At 44.2% G+C, this 18,234-nt stretch overlaps 1 protein-coding gene across 50 annotated transcripts in view; it reads right to left on the bottom strand.

The window, feature by feature from the left end:
• Positions 1–18,234, bottom strand: part of LOC141578987 (uncharacterized) — a 196,294-nt gene that overhangs the window by 102,104 nt on the left and 75,956 nt on the right. For 44 of the 50 annotated variants that reach the window (XM_074373133.1, XM_074373137.1, XM_074373213.1 and 41 more), the window contains 4 exons: positions 15,111–15,198; positions 7,715–13,901; positions 3,059–3,632; positions 1,505–1,674 (listed from right to left, as the gene is read on the bottom strand). The gene's annotated coding sequence lies outside the window, so the exon portion shown is untranslated. Of the gene's footprint in view, positions 1–1,504; positions 1,675–3,058; positions 3,633–7,714; positions 13,902–15,110; positions 15,199–15,888; positions 16,135–18,234 lie in introns of all 50 variants that reach the window. The other 6 variants (XM_074373079.1, XM_074373111.1, XM_074373084.1 and 3 more) reach the window with 6 other exon arrangements.

Raw genomic sequence — 18,234 nt, 5'->3', positions numbered from 1 at the left:
AAAAGAGTGTCATGGATTTTAGACCAAATTCTGCCTCTTTGTGAAGGCAAAGTAAAGTAAATGGCAAGGGAAGTAAAATGCAAAAAAAAAAAAAAAATTAAATAACAAAACGGTGACAGCTTCCTCCAACAGCTGCTCACCCCCGAGCCTGCCACTTCCTCACCAGTGACCGCCGGCCAGGCAGCGCCGTCACGCACGTCACACAGCGACAGCCAGGAACCGAGTGCCAAGAACGTTTGTGTAAAAGAAGGAATGTAGCAAGATGCTGAAGAATTTGACTTTACAATTTTAAATACTCCATGAAAAACATCCCTCAGCAGCCGCCTAAATAAATTCGCAACTCACTTCTTCAAAACAATCAAACAAATTTAATAAGGGCACATTTGTCACCAAATATAAGGAGGACCAAACTGGTTTCTTAAAGCAAGGATTTTAAGAGGTATCAAACACCAGTGGGTGATGTGCTAAAAAAAATTAGAAAATAAAAAGATGACAAGCATAATACATGGATTAAGGCAGCTGTTAAGTTTTTTCTTTTTAAAGCGATGGAGACAGCACGGAGGGCGATCTAGCTATTTCCAATGCAGGGTGTGCACAGCCCACATTTTCAGACGCAACAACATGCTCACAGGGCAGTACAAGAGAAAAAGGAATAAAGAAAAAGGAAAAGAGGAACAAGAGAAAATTAGAAACACACAAGAACAAAAATGACTTTGACAGCACGTACAAGAATTTACGTGAGTGTGTGAGGCCAGGAACGCGGGGATGGTGAGACCCACCCTCAACTCCTGCTCCAGGGAGAGCAGGGGACTGAGGGGAGCGGCGCTGACGGGGGACCCCAACGTGGTCAGCGCCCCTAACCAAAACTCCACATACATGGGTCTAGGCAGGTGTTAAGCTACAAAATGTGGTCACATTTCAGGCTGGACAGTTTTACGCACTTCCACCAAGAGTAGCAGGAGAGAATTAGGCTCTGTTCCTGCACCAAAGCATTGTTTAAAAAATTAATGTCTGAGGAATAGTAAAAGCAACAATGGAGTAAAAGTGACTGGAGGAGAACGTGCTTGACCCCAGCTCACTGGCTGCGTTTTCTCACTGACGTTAAGATGCTGGCTGAGACCTTACGGTACCAAAACAGACAGACGCACCAGGAGGGAGGTTTAATGCGCTGCTATATTTTGATGCCGGGAGCCATGCCTGGTACACGAGGTTCTGGGTAAACAATGGTGACTGTGTCAACCACTATGTGCTAAGCACATATCCAGCTACTCCTCCAAATCCCAAGGGCAGACTTCAAAAAGCAAAAACAAGCAGGAATTCTCTGGTGGGTCCGCAGACTCAGAGCCAAGCAGTTGCTGAGCAAATATGTCACCAGTGCCTCCTGTGACAAAAGAGGAGGCACTGGCCAGGGGGCTGGGGCAGGGCTCCAGGCTTCCACTGCTCAACCACCTTTCTGTCCAGGGGGAGAAGGTGGTCCCTGCTTATGTTGCACCGATGCACCTACCTTGACTGACGCCTGGTGGATCAGCAGGAGGTGACATGTGGGGTGAACGGAGCCAGCCTCGGTGTAGCACGGTGCTGGCAGCTGTGCCCTCAGCAGTGCCCAGGCTCCTAAACCTGACACCTCATCTCCAAGGAACAGATGGGGAGCGCGGGCATGTAGATCACAGGGCCCTGTGAGGACAAGAACAGATCATGGCCACGACATGCCTTGCCCCTTCCTTAAGCATGTCCCGGAGGAACAGGAAATTCATCCAGAGCGCGCTAGGCACCTCACGTAGGTGGGACTCGAGTCCTCTTGCCTGTCACTCACAGGGCTGTTCTGGATATTCTTTTTATCAATTCTCTGGCATCTTCTCCTCCAACTTACCAACAACCAGAAACTAGAATCTGATCTTAATTAAGTTCAAGTATCACAGAGCACCGCCTCCACAGCGGGCAGGGCAGCACGTGCCAGGTCTTCCGACCATCACCTGTGGGACCGCCATGAGCCCTCTCCAGACTCAAGGACCGAGGCCGTAGGCCGGGGGTACACAGATTCCCTCACTCTCCCCAGCAAAGGGGGACCACCTCTCGGCAAAGGCATCTCACCCTCTTCTGCCCGAGGGACAGCACAATAGATACACGGGGAAACAGAGCAGAAGTTGGGGGGTTAGGCAGCCCAGAAGAGCTCGTCTGTAATTCCGAGGCAAAGTGGGGCCGTTGACTTAATCACAGGGACAAAGTGAGGATGAACATTTCTCTGCTCTTTCCCATACTCCGTGATACGCCTTTCCCTGCATAAGGAGTTCATTCGGAGGTCCCTGGCGGTGTTTCTGATGTCCTAACATGGCATGCTGCCTGTCGGGCAGGAAAAGAGGGCCTGAGCCGAACAGGTGCTGAGCCTGGGAGGCAGGAGACACTGGCTCCAAGCCAGCTCAACCAGCGCCTCGTTCTGCCTCTCGGGATTCAGCATCTCATCTATAAGCAAAGGAATGAGACTGTCCCAGGAAACGCTGCCCAACAGAAATGAAATGAGAGCCATGTAAAGAAAGTTTCCCAGTTGCCACATTTAAAACGGTAAACAAAGAAACAAACCAACAAACAAAAAACAAGTACTAGAAACTGATTTTAAGAACATATCTTACATAAGCTACTGTATGTAAAATACTATCATTTTGACATGTAATCAATAGAGAAAGTAACAAGATAGTTTATATGCTTTTAGTAGACAAGCCTCAGCGTCTCATGTGCATTTGAACTACAGCACATCTCAGCTCAGACCAGCCTCCTCCCCAGTGCTCCTAGCATCAGTGGCTGTGGCTACTCTATTGAACAGCAACTCCAGGGGTCTCACCAGGGTCCTGGCTGAAAAGCAGGAGTAAGTGCTCTAACACTATCACTAAAAGGATCTCTCTGAAACAAAGGCGGATTCACTTTTAAATGTCTGTAAACCGGCGGGCTGCACCTCCCTCCCCCCTTGGATACAAGACAGTCCTATTCCGTGCTGATCCCTTTCTGGATGGAGAGAAGAAACCCGGCACACAGCCAGGGTGGACTGGCCTCCAGGTAAACTTACCTGCTGTCTGGGTCCACTCCCATGAAGTCCTCCTTCTGAAACGGCATGCAGAGGAGTGGGATCTTGTCCCCAGACTTGTCAGGGGCCCCATCCAGCCACTTGGACTTGAGCAAGATGAAGAGTGACTCAGTGAAGTCCTCGATCCTCTTCTCCACCACCCTGCAGTCCTCGTAGATTGAAGGCCACGTCGGTGCGCGGCTGTTTGGCTTACCTCCCCATGCAGCACAAAGACAAAGAGCTGAGAGTCATTCAGCGTGATGCCATACAGCTCCTCTGCACGTGGAGCTTCTCGAAGGCCTTGGCCGAGAGGCAGTCGGTAATGGTGACAAGGCCCACAACCATGCGGTGGGTCTGGAAGACGCTACATCCATTCTTGGGCGCATAGTGGTGCCTGTAGTGCATACAGATTGCGCCCTGGGAGCTGCACGGTCTGATCTGGCTCACCAAGGATATTCGCTTATAGATGCAAAAGAAATTCTCCTCTGAGATGATCCCCACTGGTTTGACCACCACGGGAAGAGTCTCATTGTCCTCAGCACACTGCACGTAGTCAGGGATGCTCATGTTGCAGGCCCTGCCGAGAGGGGAGAGGAGATCGATGTAAATATTGTGCTGTGGGCTGTGGGCGCCTCTGGGTTGCGGTGACCTGGTGTGTACCAGCCAGAAGGCAGGGGAAGCGCCAGCAAATCCAGGGGTACAGTTTGTCCTTCAGAGCCTGCACATGGCTACCCTAGCTCGGATCACTTTACCCAGCTTTAGGTCTAGGATTCCTGCCCCTGCAGAGAAGCGTCATTTCTTGTTTTCTGTTTCAAAGCACCTAGCAAGGCCCTGATGCAAAGTCACTGCTCAAAAATGCTGAATAAAGAAATGAAAAAAGGACCTGCTTTCCGCAACCCCCTTCAGCAGAATATAAAGAAAAGGACAACAGTAGGAACAAAAGATCTGGATTTCAATTCCAATTTATTTGTAACCCTAAGCTGCAGAATAATGAATAAGAAAACTTGCCTTGGGGAGGAGGGTACAGTTCAGTGGTAGAGAACATGCTTATCATGTACGAGGTCCCAGTACCTCATTTTAATAAATGAAACAAATAAGTAAACCTAATTACCCTCCTCAAAAAATACTTTTTAATTCAAAATTCAAAAAACACCTTTCAATTGACACAACATTGTAAACTTGACTATACTTCAATTAAAAAAAAAAATCCTTGCCTTACAAGAATATATCTGGATTACGGAAGTTTGCAAATGTAAAATGCCTAGGGTACCACCTGCATAAAAAGGGGTGACTACAAATTTACTATCCCTCCTTTATGAGCTATAATTCCTTCAGGGGGGTAATAACCTCTCAGAGCTAATTTTCTCAGATTTAAAAAAAAGTAAATATTACCTGATTTTCAGTACTGCTGAAGAATCAGAATACACTATGAAAGCATCTGACCCACAGAGGTTACTCAATAAATGTTTGTTGAATGAATGAATAAAGAAGCAAAATGAATGCTGCTCCCTGCCACAGACCATCATAATGGTACTGCTTGGAAATCCCAAGCCCACGTTTCACCCGTCTCTACAATAACCATGTGGGTGACCTGGTCAGGCGTGTGTGCTTCTCTAAGCCCCAGTTTAATCGTGAATAGAAATGATGGCAATAACACAAACCTCAAAATGTTAGTGAGTCAGTAATGAATCGTAACCCAACTTTGCAAGATGGAACCATTAAGGAAAACTGGGAAAAGGGTCCATAGGCCCTCTCCATACTATCTCTTACAACTACATGGGAATCTACATTATATCTCAAAATAAAATTTCTACTTTTTTAAAGAAGCTATTGAAGTGAAATGTGATCAGTGTCTCAAAAAAGGAACACATAGAAAAAATAGGACAATGCCCAGCACATGATATACACTCAGTTAAAATTCCCACTGAACCCACTGGTCCCTCCAACTTCAGAGCAAGAGGATGGGTCCTCGTGGCAAGAGACCACTGCACCTGAAGCTAACAAAGCTAATGGTGCTCACTTCAAAGAGCCCCTGTCACCACCCTTGTTCTAATTTTCTATTTGTAATTTTTTCCTTTTTATTAAATAGAAACTCCCAATTGCATAGCCTTCACCTGACTAGACAGCAAGATGGCAGCCCTTCAAAATCTGACCACAGAGATCATGATGGCAGCCCTTCTTGGTGAAACAATAAAATGAAAAGCCATTTCCACAAAACCTCTGTGTAAATCTAGTAGGGAACTTCATCCTGGACTGAGGAAGAGGACTGGGGAGGAGGGGGCAATCTGGGGCATAGAGAACTATGGGCCACCTGACCCACGATGGACTTTAGACTCAACCATAACAATCCAGGTAATTTAAAATACACAGCGACATAGTGCTATGGGCAAGAATTTTTTTTTTTTTTAAATCCCTGAATCCCTTGCAGGTGTTGTTTCTACTGAGACACAAATAGATTATGTGTATGTTTCACAAAAGCCTTAAAATATTATCACCCCAACTTGACACATTAAGAAACTGAGGTAGAGAGATTTGTCATATTGTGCAAGATAAAAGAGAGGCCACGACAGACACCATATTTAAATCCAAGCCCCTGCTCCAGTGCTCACACTAGAAAGTTTGACATACTGCCCCTTTTCTGCCCTCTCCCTGCAATAAATCTCTGAAGAGTATTTTCTGTGCCACCTGGAATCACAATCACATCAATTTTCCACAAAGAGCTATGTGACTCCTTGCAGGAAGTAACAAAATCTAAAGTGTTGGGATGGGAGGAGAGATTTGCATTTTCTGTTTCTCAAAGGAAACATGGCTTTAAAAGAAACTGAAAAGCACTTATCTAGTCTAAGCCCTCATTGTGCAGAGAAAGAAATGGAGGGTCAGAAGAGATGAGGAAAGGGCCTTATTAACAAATATTGCCTCAGCACAGCACCAAGCCAGCCCTAGGCACTACTGAGGGAGGTTCTGGGAGGCCCAGGAGAATGAGTGTTAGAAAACGGAAAGAGAAGAAGCATACAAGGCCCTGTCTCTACACCACCATACCATGAATTTCCACCAAATTACCCAGTATGGGGGCAGCCAATAATAAGGTGGGGTAAACAGGTTACAGAAACCTGGAAGTCTCAACCATAGTGGAAATTCCAACATTTACTATGTTTTTTTTCCCAGTTCAAGCATCAACTCAGTGGGCACTCTGTACCAGGGACTACACGAGGCCTGGAGTTCTCCCAAATACAGATCTCTATTACCACGTGTGCAAACCACATAAAGGCCACCAGAAGAAAAGCGCTCACAGATAACATGGAATTACTGAAACTGAAAGCAGCTAAAGAGCATATATTACTAGGAAAATCGGTGCTGCTACAAATGGACTCATGGACATAGAAAGCAAACTGTTCTTAGCAGGCAGGAAAGGGGAGATTAACAGATACACGTTAATAAATATAAAATAAATGACAAGGGCCTACTATATAGCACAGGGAACTATATTCAATTTCTTGTAATGAGTTCTACTAAAAACAATCTAAAACATATGTATATACATATGCATATGTTTATAACTGAATCTCTGCTGTACACCTGAAACTAAAATTGTAAATTGACTACACTTCAATAAAAAATAAATTAAAAAAATAAGTAAAAATAAAAGAAACGCCATTAAGAAAAAAAAAAGAATTCTGTAATCCCCTTAGCTGTAGGTGCTGGAGAATCCTGGTTGCAAGCACCAAGTCCACTGGATCACTCCAGCACTGGCTGTCACTCTTTCTGACCATTAGAGAGTCACTTGGCTTCACTGAGGTTACTTTTCTCTTCTGTGAAAGGCTACAGTAGCAACTAACGATGTATAGAATCTCATCATTCACAAGCCCAAAAATTAGTGAGGACTTCCCATGGGCCAGGCTCTGGAGAGATGAAAAGATACAGTCCCAGATATATTCATGGGTAGAAGAAATTTATGCCATAAAGACATTAATTCTTCCTGTTTTGATACACAGATTCATTGCAATTCTGATTAGAATTCCTACCAGATATTTCATGGAATGTAACAAGTTATTTTATGGTCAGGAATAGGCATGAAACTTCTTTAGAAACACCACTGAGGAGGGGTGGGTATGTCACTCATTTTCACTGGTCTTTCGGATGTGATGAAAACGTTCTGGAATAATAAATGTTGCACCACTGTGAATATGCTAAAAGTTGCTGAATTGTAACATTTAAATGGATGGACTTCATGGTGTGTGAACAATATCACAATAAAGCTGTTATATGAAAAAATATTTCTTGACAATTATTTTTCCCTCTATACTACTAGTCTGCCCCACGATTTAAGAAAAACAAAAAACCAAAACAAAACAAACTGTGCCAGGAGCTCTTTAGGACTGCAGTGTCCCTGGGTCTCCAACGCCTCTGGTGGTGCTGTTCCTGTTAACGCAACCTAGCTGGGCTGGGCTAGTTAGGGACTGTAACTATCTTTTTAAAATCGACGGTTACACGTTTCACACTGGGAGTGGGAAGGAAGGAGCATGTCACAGCCTCATGCCTTCAGCTCATTTTTAACTGAACCAAGCCCTGCTTTTAACACTGTAATCCCTGGCACTATAAAAACACGTGACATCAACCAGCACCGCCATCATAACACCTGAAAGTGTTCAAGGTACTTACTTGGGGCTGAAACACTGAGGGAGGAGACAGAAGCTCGCTCAGCACTGAGGATCCAATTTCCCGAATCCACCAGAAGCTGGGCTTTACAGCCGGAGGCTCTCAGCCCAGGGAGCGGCGCCCACGCCGCTGAGCTTGTCCTCAGGGAGCAGGAAAGGAAGAGCAGGGCAGCCCCGGGGTCGCGGGGCAGGGAAAGCGGGGGTGGGGGGTTGGTGGAAACGCGGGCTGCAGCCCCGCTCGGAGGCCAGCCCCAGCCCCAGCCGCCTGCCCCCGTTCGGGTCCGCAGAACCCTCCCGCCCGGGACACAGCCCGCCCAGGGGCGGGGACGGGCCGGCGGCCAAGGAGAGGCAGCCCGGGAGGAGAGGACTAGCGGGCGGGAGAGGGCAAGGGGACGCCAGCCACGGACTGAGGGGGGCCCGGCTGGGTGAGGGGCTGCAGGTGCACACCTGGCCATGGACATGTGTGGCCGGGGCGCCGGGGTAGGTTGCGCGGGCAGAGGGGTCTGGCCAGAGCAATTCAGCTGAACACAGGCAGACTGGCGCCCTGGGGGGCTGTGACATGCCGACCGCCCTCCCGCAGCCGCCTGACCCCTTCCCGGGAGCCCCCCACCTTGCACTTCCACAGCCAGAGGCCCCGGCCCCGGGCAGGAGCTAAAGGCCTACCGGTCGACAGAGCTGAGAAGCCTTTGGGGCCGATCCCCGGCTCGGAGCTGGAGCTTCCAACCCGCGGTCCAGCTGGCACCGACTGCCCATGCGCAGGAGGGCCAGCGATCCACTCTGGGTTCTGCGAGAGAAGGTGGGGCAGCGAGGGAGGGAGAAGATGGGAGGGGGAGGAGAGGAGGGGAAAAGTGGAGGGAGACAGATGGACCGGAAGAGCAGAGAAAAGGGATGGATCTGGAGAGGGGAGGGTCGTAGCGGAGATGGAGAGAAAAAGCTTTACCTCTGGGGGCACCCCGAAGGAGGCGGCAGTCCTGCCTCTGCACCATTCTGTTACCCTTCAAGGCCCGCAGCTCATGTTTTACCTCTCTGATCCAGCCCTCCATCCGATGCTTCTGCAGAACCCCTATGGGTATCACACCCGTTGCCCCCACGCGGAGCTGGGTTTTCTGTTGCTCTGGGAACCAGCACCGGCAGGTGTTGTCGCTCAGAACTACCTTGGGAACAGTACCTATTCCCCTTTTACACTGTGGGAAACAGGCAGGCATGATCTCTGCCTTAGTTCCTCTCTCCCAGATGTTGGGCTGGCGGGGAGAGGGGTGGTACAAGATCAGAGCCCCAGACAGAGCAGACTGCCTGAGTGTTGGTGCACAGTCCCCATCCCTCCTGGGTAAACCACACCCCACCCTAGTGGAACCATCAAGGGCTCACATTAGTTCCCTGGGTGTGGGAGAGCTATCCTCATGTAAAGGAAAAGCCCAGCTGGGCTAACAAGCTAAGTCACAAATCTAAGTGTGATAAATGTCGGTTTACTGATCTAAATTCTGCTGGGCTAACTCGTAAATCTGAAGTTTAGTGTCAGTTTACTGGGCTAACAAGCTAACTCGTAAATCCAACCTCAACAGTTGTCAGTAACGTGATCTATTACAAGTTGATAAGCTCCAGTGTACTGATTCCTTGATTTTTGTTGTTTGAGCCTTATTGGCTAATACCCCTTACTTGTAATTAACCCTTTAAAACCTCATGTGCATGTCTTGGAGTTGCTCAGAACTTCGGAGCAGAAGCCCCTCTGAGCCCGCCGGCATAATAAATCTGAGTACTCCAACCCTCCCAGTGGTGCTTGTTTCTTGGCTGGCCTGTTGTTTCCATAACACTCAGTTCCAGTGCCCTGCTTGCTAGGTAGATAGGAGTGTTACCGAGTCCAAATTCATTCTCCTCAGTGCAGGACAGGCCAATAATTTGGGAGACCAGGTGTTGGGGCAAGGAATAGCAAGTCTCTGTAGACCTAGATGGCAAACTATTCCAGTGCCCAGCTTGCTAGGAAGATAGGAGTGTTACTGTGTCCAAATTCATTCTCCTTAATGCAGGACAGGCCAGTAAGTTGGGAGACCAGGTGTTGGGGCATGGAATAGCAACTTTCTGTAGACCTAGATGGCAAAATAATGTCCTGGAAAACCATCTCCCCAAGTCAGAATTCAGGCTCCTTTCCTACGTGCTTGGTTGTTGCAATCTTCCTGGTGTAGGAATTCCTTGTTGTTAGAATCCTTTGTTCTTGCAGCTATCTGCCTGGGTCAAATCTCTGTAAACCTCCAACAAAACAAACGTTATTTTCTATTCTGTAATTTGTTATCTTTTTATGAATGAAAAAGTGTTAAATATCCTTAAAGGTCAGAGCCTTCAGAATAGGCTCTCCTGTATATTTCTGGCTCTAAGCAACATTGTTTTACAAGCAAGATGAAGCCTAGGAGACAGAGCATAGGGTTAAAGTCAAATGAAAGGATCTAATATGCAGTCAGATTTGTTCTGTTCTATTTCCCGGGCAGAAGCCAGTTGAGGATTTAAATCCCTTTAAGTTAAAAATAACTAAAACTTTAAAGGAATTTACATACATAGTTGGGAATGTGCATACCATATCTGGAAAAGCACACAAAGGATAGTGAACAGTGGCATCTCCAGGGAGGGCTGGAAGAACAGAGGATGAGGGTAAACTTCTTTCACTTGTGTAGTTTTGGGCTCTGTTGGAATTTTTTTTAACCATTTGCATGTATTTCTTTTTCAGTTAAAAAAAATGTGTAATGGAGCAAAGGAGTAATTAGCTCAGCAAATACAGCAGCCATGGAATCACTGAGTCATCACTTTTGACTTAAGCCAGGAAGCATTTATTGACTCTCTCCAATGTGCCCAGTGCTGTTTTAAGAGTTCTTTTACTATTATTATTTATTAATATTATTAACACTATTATTATTATTGTTATTTTTATTTTATGAAATAATAACAAGGTATTCCCCACCCCTGCCCATGGCTGGTGGGAAACCAACTGAGTTTTTATTGAGTTGTTTTCCAAGGAGTAGAGATGAGTTATAAACTGAACACTTCTTCAGGGCAAAACAGGCGGAGTGGTTTTACAGCACTCCAGACAGCTATGAAGGGTTTTCAATAAAGGTGCCCAGAGGCTGAGAGAGAAAGCCTCCAGGGCCCTAAAAAAGCTGCCCAAACTGCCTTCTCCATGGCACTACTGAAGTAGGAAAGAACAAATCTGAATCCATATTTGATCTGTTCCTTTGACTTTAAGAAAACCACGTTAATATGCTCCGGTCTTTTCATGGGTTATGATGTCACAGAGGAGACGGACAGGTCAACAAGGGACCACTCTGCCGTGATCACTGAGCCGGGGAACGGAATGGGCGGCAAGATGTATGACGCAGCCATAGCAGTGCCCGTGCTTCTAGGCAGGTAACCAAAGTCGCCTCGACAAGGTGTCAAATATTTGTGCCCACGTCCTAATCACCTGACGTGTATTAAAGAGAAATGGAAACCTATAAAAGTCCAATACCCTTGGTGGGTACACCGTCCAAAGAGCAAAGTCACAGTTTGACAACTGGCCATCCCGGCTCCCTGGGATTCATTCTTGGAGAACCTTAGAAACCACTCCTCTGTCCTTAAGAAGTGCTGCATATTTGTCCTATCTTTGGCTCAGGGATGGAGCATGTTCAAGTGAACTTTAATGTCTGCACAGATTTGACTGTCTTTCTCCAGTTTCACGTGTCCATTCTAAAGAGGCCTGAGCTAAGTCCATCCTCCGTAAGATCTATTCCCTCCAGTGACAGCTCATTGAGCCTGCAATTAAAAGCCAACTGAACAAGACTGTCTGTCCTCAGCTAAAAAGTTCACCCACCCTTCACTGCTTTCTTAATCTCCTCTCCTGGCTAACTGCAACAGACTAACAACTCCCTCTACCAAGCTCCCCAACTATGTCAGTTTTTCTCCCCAAAGAGAAACTAAGGTCCATACATGAGGAGTCAACTCGATAGTCACCTCTGAATTCTTAGCATATAGTAATGTTAATAAATAGAACTATGATTATGGCTTCTTTCCTTTAAAACATTTCCAGTTATTTGAATAAGACCTTGGAAGAGAGGTGTTTGCCGTCCAGTATCTTGATCCACAAGACTCTGGAAGCCTTTTCGGAATGGCTGCTCACTGATTCATTCAAACCACAGCTTCTCATTCCAGGAGTAGCTGTGCTTCTCTGCCAGGAGTTTGTGGTCACTCTCATGCCAGAAGAGCGTTAAACTTTATCCTTACTTTGGATTTGTAATTTTTCCCCTCTTCCAACAAAATTGACTTTCCTTACTGTTTTGCCTTGAGGAATTTTGTTTTCCTAGTTCACCCTTTAGTAAACCATGCTTCTCGGAATGGGCTTGGCCTTGCATATGATCAGTCATCCAACTCCCAGTGTGAGAGGCTTCGGGCTCACCTCCTGCCCTACTGTCAAGGCAACTGAAACTCAGTACAGGAGCCAACAGGCCCCCCAGGGCTTCTAAGGCTCATGTATCACCCAGAATCCCTGCTTTCTGGTTTGTCTTGGCTTCTGAGGATTTCCCCTCACTTTCTTGACAATTAGCTGTGCAGCTTGAAAGATGAGGAAGGAAGGTTTTATTTCTTAATCCGCATTTTAAGAAACTTGTGTAATGAAGGTTTTCATAAGTTTCTACAACCCTCCATTGCCAAGACAGAAAACACACTAGATATTTTCTATGTTTAGCTATCATGTGTATTTTTCCTTTTGTTTTCTTAGCTGCAAACAGACATCTTTTAAATAAAAAAAAATTAAGGCCCCAAATAGGATAGAGAAAGGGCATACAAAATTAAAGGGCAAAGACAGAAAAATGATAAGTACTCTACAAGGTTAATATAATACTTATTCTATGGATCAGATCAGCAATTCTCAGTAACAGCTAATTGAAATATGACCATGAGGTAAAAGGTCTCTCTTGTCAGGAGATGGCTAATAGAAATTAGAATTAAATCAACAAACTAAAATTCTAAGTCTGGCGAGGTACAGAAGGCTACCAGCAAAATGTGTCGTCTTCTGGAAAGGAGGGAGGCTCACCAGCTCTTTACTGTGGAGCCTGAGCCCATGGGAGGTCGGTGAAGTGAGCTCTGTAAGTACCCAATTAGCAAAGTGGGTGATGAATAAAGAGACGTGAGCTTTGATGACAGAGATGATACTACTATTCACTTGTCCTGTAAAGTATGTCTTCACGTTCAGTGATCACTACCTCAGCGTCCTCAGGGATTAAGATTATAGGAAAATTCACAGCCTGGGCCCAGACCTCCTCTTTGAGCTCGTGACACTACACTTAGATGTCACAAGGGCAACACCAACTCCACCTGCAAAGAGCTGACTTCATGGTGCTCCTCCCATAGCCGTCCTGCCCAGGGCCCCTGGTCGGGGGGCAAGGTCTCTCTGCCTCTCCAAGCTCAGGCCCATCACTCACAGATGTGACTGGACCCCTCCTTCAGGGCCCAGATTTCCTCAGTCACCGAGTCCCACCACCCACACCTGTCCTACCAGATACTCACTGGCACTCAGCTCTGACTCTGTGCTGGGTACCATGCTGCACACTGTGCACACGTTATCTCACTGGATCTCCACAGCAGTCCTGGGAGGTCGGTACATCACTGCATTTATTGATTAGATAAATTGTTTCTTTTCCTTGAGTGCATCATCCAAAGTGACACGGCTACTGAGCCACAAAACTGGGACTGAAAACCACTTGAAAATTCTACACTCCTACACCTGGCAGCCACCCTAATCTGACTCATCACATCACCTCCTGCTGAGCCTTCTAAATGTTTCTAAGCATTCTACAAGACAAAAGTGATCTACGAGAGCACCCCACTCCCCTACTTAAAATCTGTCAATGACTGTCCACTGCCCTTAGGAGAAAGCCCCACCGGGCCTGAGCACAGCCCAACGGCCCGGCATCTGCGTTCCCTGCGCGGCATCGCCGCCTCACCCACCACGCAGCTCTACACTGGCTGTGTCCAGGACAGGGATGCTGACTCCGTACAACCCGGGGCTCGTCTCAATCGAACAATGATCACCTTCTTCAGTGTCCACCTTCTTCACTGCTGACTCTCAGAAAAATGTTTTCTCAGGATGAAACAATATCTTTTTCCTTACAACTTCCCGTCATTGATAATGAGCTCCACCCAAAGAGAGAAGACTTAATTCTCAGTCTCCTTATCTGTAAAGTGAGAATAACAAGAAAATATGTGAGGTTTTAAGAGAAATAATATTCATGTGAGGCTGAGGGACAATTCCCAACATACAGTAAGTACTCAATATGTGCTTACTTATTATTAATAAGAATATAATGCATTCCAGCAACCTTAACTCAATGTTTTATGGCTATGTCCAACAGACTACAGACAAACTGTTGGACGAACCCCTTTGAGCGGATCAGCACAAGCATACTGGGAAAGGTAAGCGCTGACTCCGGTTACAGCTGCAGCCACCCAGCACTATGGGGCGGGGGCAGTTTCTCAGACTATTACATGTTGCTTGAGCATTTAATTGTCACTAATGAATAAAGACAGGTGTTCTTTAGTCAAAGCTCCTGAAACATAAATCTTCAAAGATTGATGCAAATTAGATTTCAAGTACAACACTCTCTCTAGAAATTATTTGATAATAGTCTTAGCTCCTCTGCACATCAAAAGGGCATGTTCTTAATATATCTGACTACACCGAAAGTGTTGTTTAAAAGAAATTAAGATGAAGCCATCCTAAATAAGCTCTCAGTATCATCTTCACAAAGCCCCACCCAAGGGTCTCATTTCTCACTTCCACATAGGTGTTCAGGTAGCTTAACCTGGGTCTTGGTTTCTTATAACATGGGGGTGGGAAGAGTTGTGGACAGATTTATGTTGCAAATATAAACCTAGGGTAGTTGCTGCGTAGAAATCCTAGAAATAAACAAATTGATATATAGTCCTACCTCAAGAAGCTCAGACTTTCCATTTACAACAGCATTAAAAATTAAATGAGAGATACATTTAACAAAAATTTACAAGATTTGTACATTGAATATTTTGAAGTATCATCAAAACATTTTAAAAGATCTACATATATGGAAGACATCTCATGTTGATGGAATGGTAGACAATATTGTTAAAAATATTAAGACTCCCCAAAGTGATTTACAAATTCAGTGGAATCCCTATCAAAATTCCAGCTGACTTCTTTGCAAAACTTGAAAAACTTATCCCAAAATTCATATGGAAGTGCAAGGGGCCCAGGACAGCCAAAGCAATCTTGAAGAAGCAGAGCAAAGTGGGATGACTCACTTTAAAGTGTACTAAAAATCTATAGTACTAAGTCAGTATGGTACTGGCATAAGTTTGGATAAATAAATCTATGAGACACAATAAAATCCCAGGGGGAAAAAACTTACATTTACAGTCAGTTTTCCACAAGGGTGCCAACAACACTCCATGGAAAGAATAGTCTATTCAACAAATGGTGCAGGGAAAGCTGGGTATCTGCAGGCAAAAGAATGAATCTGGAATCTGGAACCCCATATTTTATATAACAAATAAAAATTAATTCAAAATGGATCAGAGACAGAAACGTAAAAACTAAACCTATAAACTTCCTAAAAGAAGACACAGTATAAATCTTTGAGGTCCTAGGATAGGCTTTGGTTTCCTAGATACAATACGAAGAGCACAAGTGATAGAAGAAAAAAGCAGATAAACTGGACTTCATCAAAATTAAAACCATTTTGTTACAGAGGACATCATCAAGAAAGTGAAATGACAGGGGAAGGGGGTATCTCAACTGATAGAGGGCGTGCTTAGCAAGAAAAATAAAATAAATCAATACATCTAATTACCTCACCTGTAAAGAAATTGTTTTAATGTTTAAAAGAACTAAAGTGAAAGCACAATCTGCAGAATAGGAGAAAAATTTTACAAAGCATGTATCTAATAAGAGACTAGTATTCAGGATATATAACAAATGCTTAAACCTGAACAATACAAAGAAAATCGACCCAATTTTTAAAATTTCCAAGGATTTAAAAAAATACACAAGTGGCCAATACGCATATGAAAAGAAGCTCAGCATCAGTAGCCAAATCAAAATGAAAATGAGATCTTATTTTACAACCACCAGGATGGTTATAATCAAAACATGCACAATAACAAGTGTTGTTCAGGAGGCAGAGATACCTCATATGCGGCCAGTGGAAAGGGACAATGGTGCAGCTTCTTTGGAGAAGTCTGTTGTTTCCTCAAAAGTTTAGAGTTATATGGCTCAGCAATTTCACTCCTACATGTAGAGTCATCCCTTAGTATCCTCGAGGGGTTGGTTTCAGGAACCCCCCATCCTGGATTCCATAATCCAAGGATGTTCGAGTCCCTTTACAATCAGCCATCTGGATCCATGAAGTGGAAACTACAGATATGGCGGGCCAACTGTACAGCCAACAGAATGAAAACATATTCTCACAAAAACTTGCACATCAATATTCATGGCAGTATCATTCAGAGTAGACAAAGGTTACAAACAATATCCATCCATCAATGAACGGATAAACAAAATTACCAAGAATAGTCCCACAAACTTTTGGTCATTGAATCTTTGACAAAGGAGGTGAGAACATACAATGGAATAAAGACAGCCTCTTCAGAAAATGGTGTAGGGAAAACTGAACAGCTGCATGTAAATCAATGAAGTTAGACTACTCCCTCACAGCATACACAAAAATAAATTCAAAATGGCTTAAAGACTTAAACATGTAGACAAGACACTATAAACCTCTTAGAAGAAAACATAGGGAAAACATCTGGCATACATCTCAGCAATGTTCTCCTAGAGCAGTCTACTCAAGCAATAGAAATACAAGCAAAAATATACAAGTGGGATGTAATTAAATTTACAAGCTTTTTCACAGCAAAGGAAACAGTAAGCAAAACAAAAAGACAACCTATGGAATGAGAGAAAATATTTGCAATAAATGAGACTGACAAGGGCTTAATTCCAAGAATATATAAACAGCTTTTACACTTAATAAGAAAGAAAAACAAACAACTCAATCCAAAAATGGGCAGAAGACCTAAAGAGACTTTTCTCCAATGAAGACATACAAATGGCCGATAGGCACATGAAAAAATGCTCAATATCATTATCAGAGAAATGCAAATCAAAACTGCAATCAAATATCACATCTCGCCAGTCCGAATAGCCATCATTCAGAAGTTCACAAACAATAAATGCTGGAGAGTCTGTGGAGAATAGGGAACCCTCCTACACTGTAGTGGGAATGCAGTTTGGTGGAGCCATTGTGGAAAACAGTATAGAGGTTCCTCAAAAGACAAAAAATTGACCTCCCATATGACCCAGCAATCCCACTCCTAGGCACATATCCAGAAGGAACCCAAATTCAAAAAGACACCTACACCCCAATCTTCACAGCAGCTCTATTTACAATAGCAAGACATGGAAACAACCTAAATGTCCACTGACAGATGACTGGATAAAGAGGTTGTAGTATATTTGTACAATAGACTGCTATTCACCATTAAAAAAAAAATAAAATAATGCCATTTGTAGCAACATGAATGGACCTGGAGAATGTCATTCTAAGTGAAGTAACCCAGAAAGAGAGAGAAAAATACCATATGAGATCGCTCACATGTGGAATCTAAAAAAAAAAAACAAAAAAGAAAAAACAACCAAACAAAAAGATAAACTTATCTACAGAACAGAAACAGACACAGAGACATCGAAACCAAACTATGGTTACCAGAGGGGAGAGGGTGTGGGAAGGAATAATTTGGGAGTTCAAGATTTGCAGATAGTATGTATAGAGTAAACAGCAAGTTTATACTGTATAGCACAGGAGAATATATTTAGTATCTTATAGTAACTTATGTTGAAAAAGAATATGAAAATGAATACAGGTATGTTCCTATATAAATGAAGTGTTGTGCTGTACACAAGAAACTGATGCAACATTATAAACTGATTAGAATTCAATGAAAATATTTTTAAATAGACAAAAAACAAAAAAAAAAAGAAAAAAGATATTATCAAATCAAAAGAAAAAATTACTGTTTGAGGCTACAACATGGATGGACCTTGAAAGTTTATACTAAAATAAGCCAGACACAAAAGGGCAAATAGTGCCCTTTTAGGTGAACTGTCTCTAAGCGTTTATTGTACTATTCCAGTACATTTTCTGGAGGTTTGAAGTCTATCAAAATCAAAATAAAATGTATTATTCATTAAAAACATAAAATGATTCCTCACAGGAGGGCTTTAATTATTAAATGCAGAAATGCATGTAAAGATCCTGGAACAACAATTTGCATGTCCACAGACAGTCACTATTGTCACTGCCACTCAGAGGGTGGTGCCAGCGCTGATGAGGGCTGCCTCCACTCGCTCCCCTGCAGAGAGGAGTGAGGGCCTGGGCTCTGACAGGAAGGGTGACCATGAACATTGGTTAGACAGAGCCACTCCCCAGACTCTGCGTTACCCAGCTTTCTTATACAAACTGCTCCATCTAACAT

The sequence above is a fragment of the Camelus bactrianus genome, chromosome 1 (assembly GCF_048773025.1).
Source record: "Camelus bactrianus isolate YW-2024 breed Bactrian camel chromosome 1, ASM4877302v1, whole genome shotgun sequence".
Classification (NCBI taxonomy): domain Eukaryota; kingdom Metazoa; phylum Chordata; class Mammalia; order Artiodactyla; family Camelidae; genus Camelus; species Camelus bactrianus.
The sequence above is the reverse complement of the archived record's forward strand: the minus strand, read 5'-3'. Positions and strand labels throughout refer to the sequence as shown.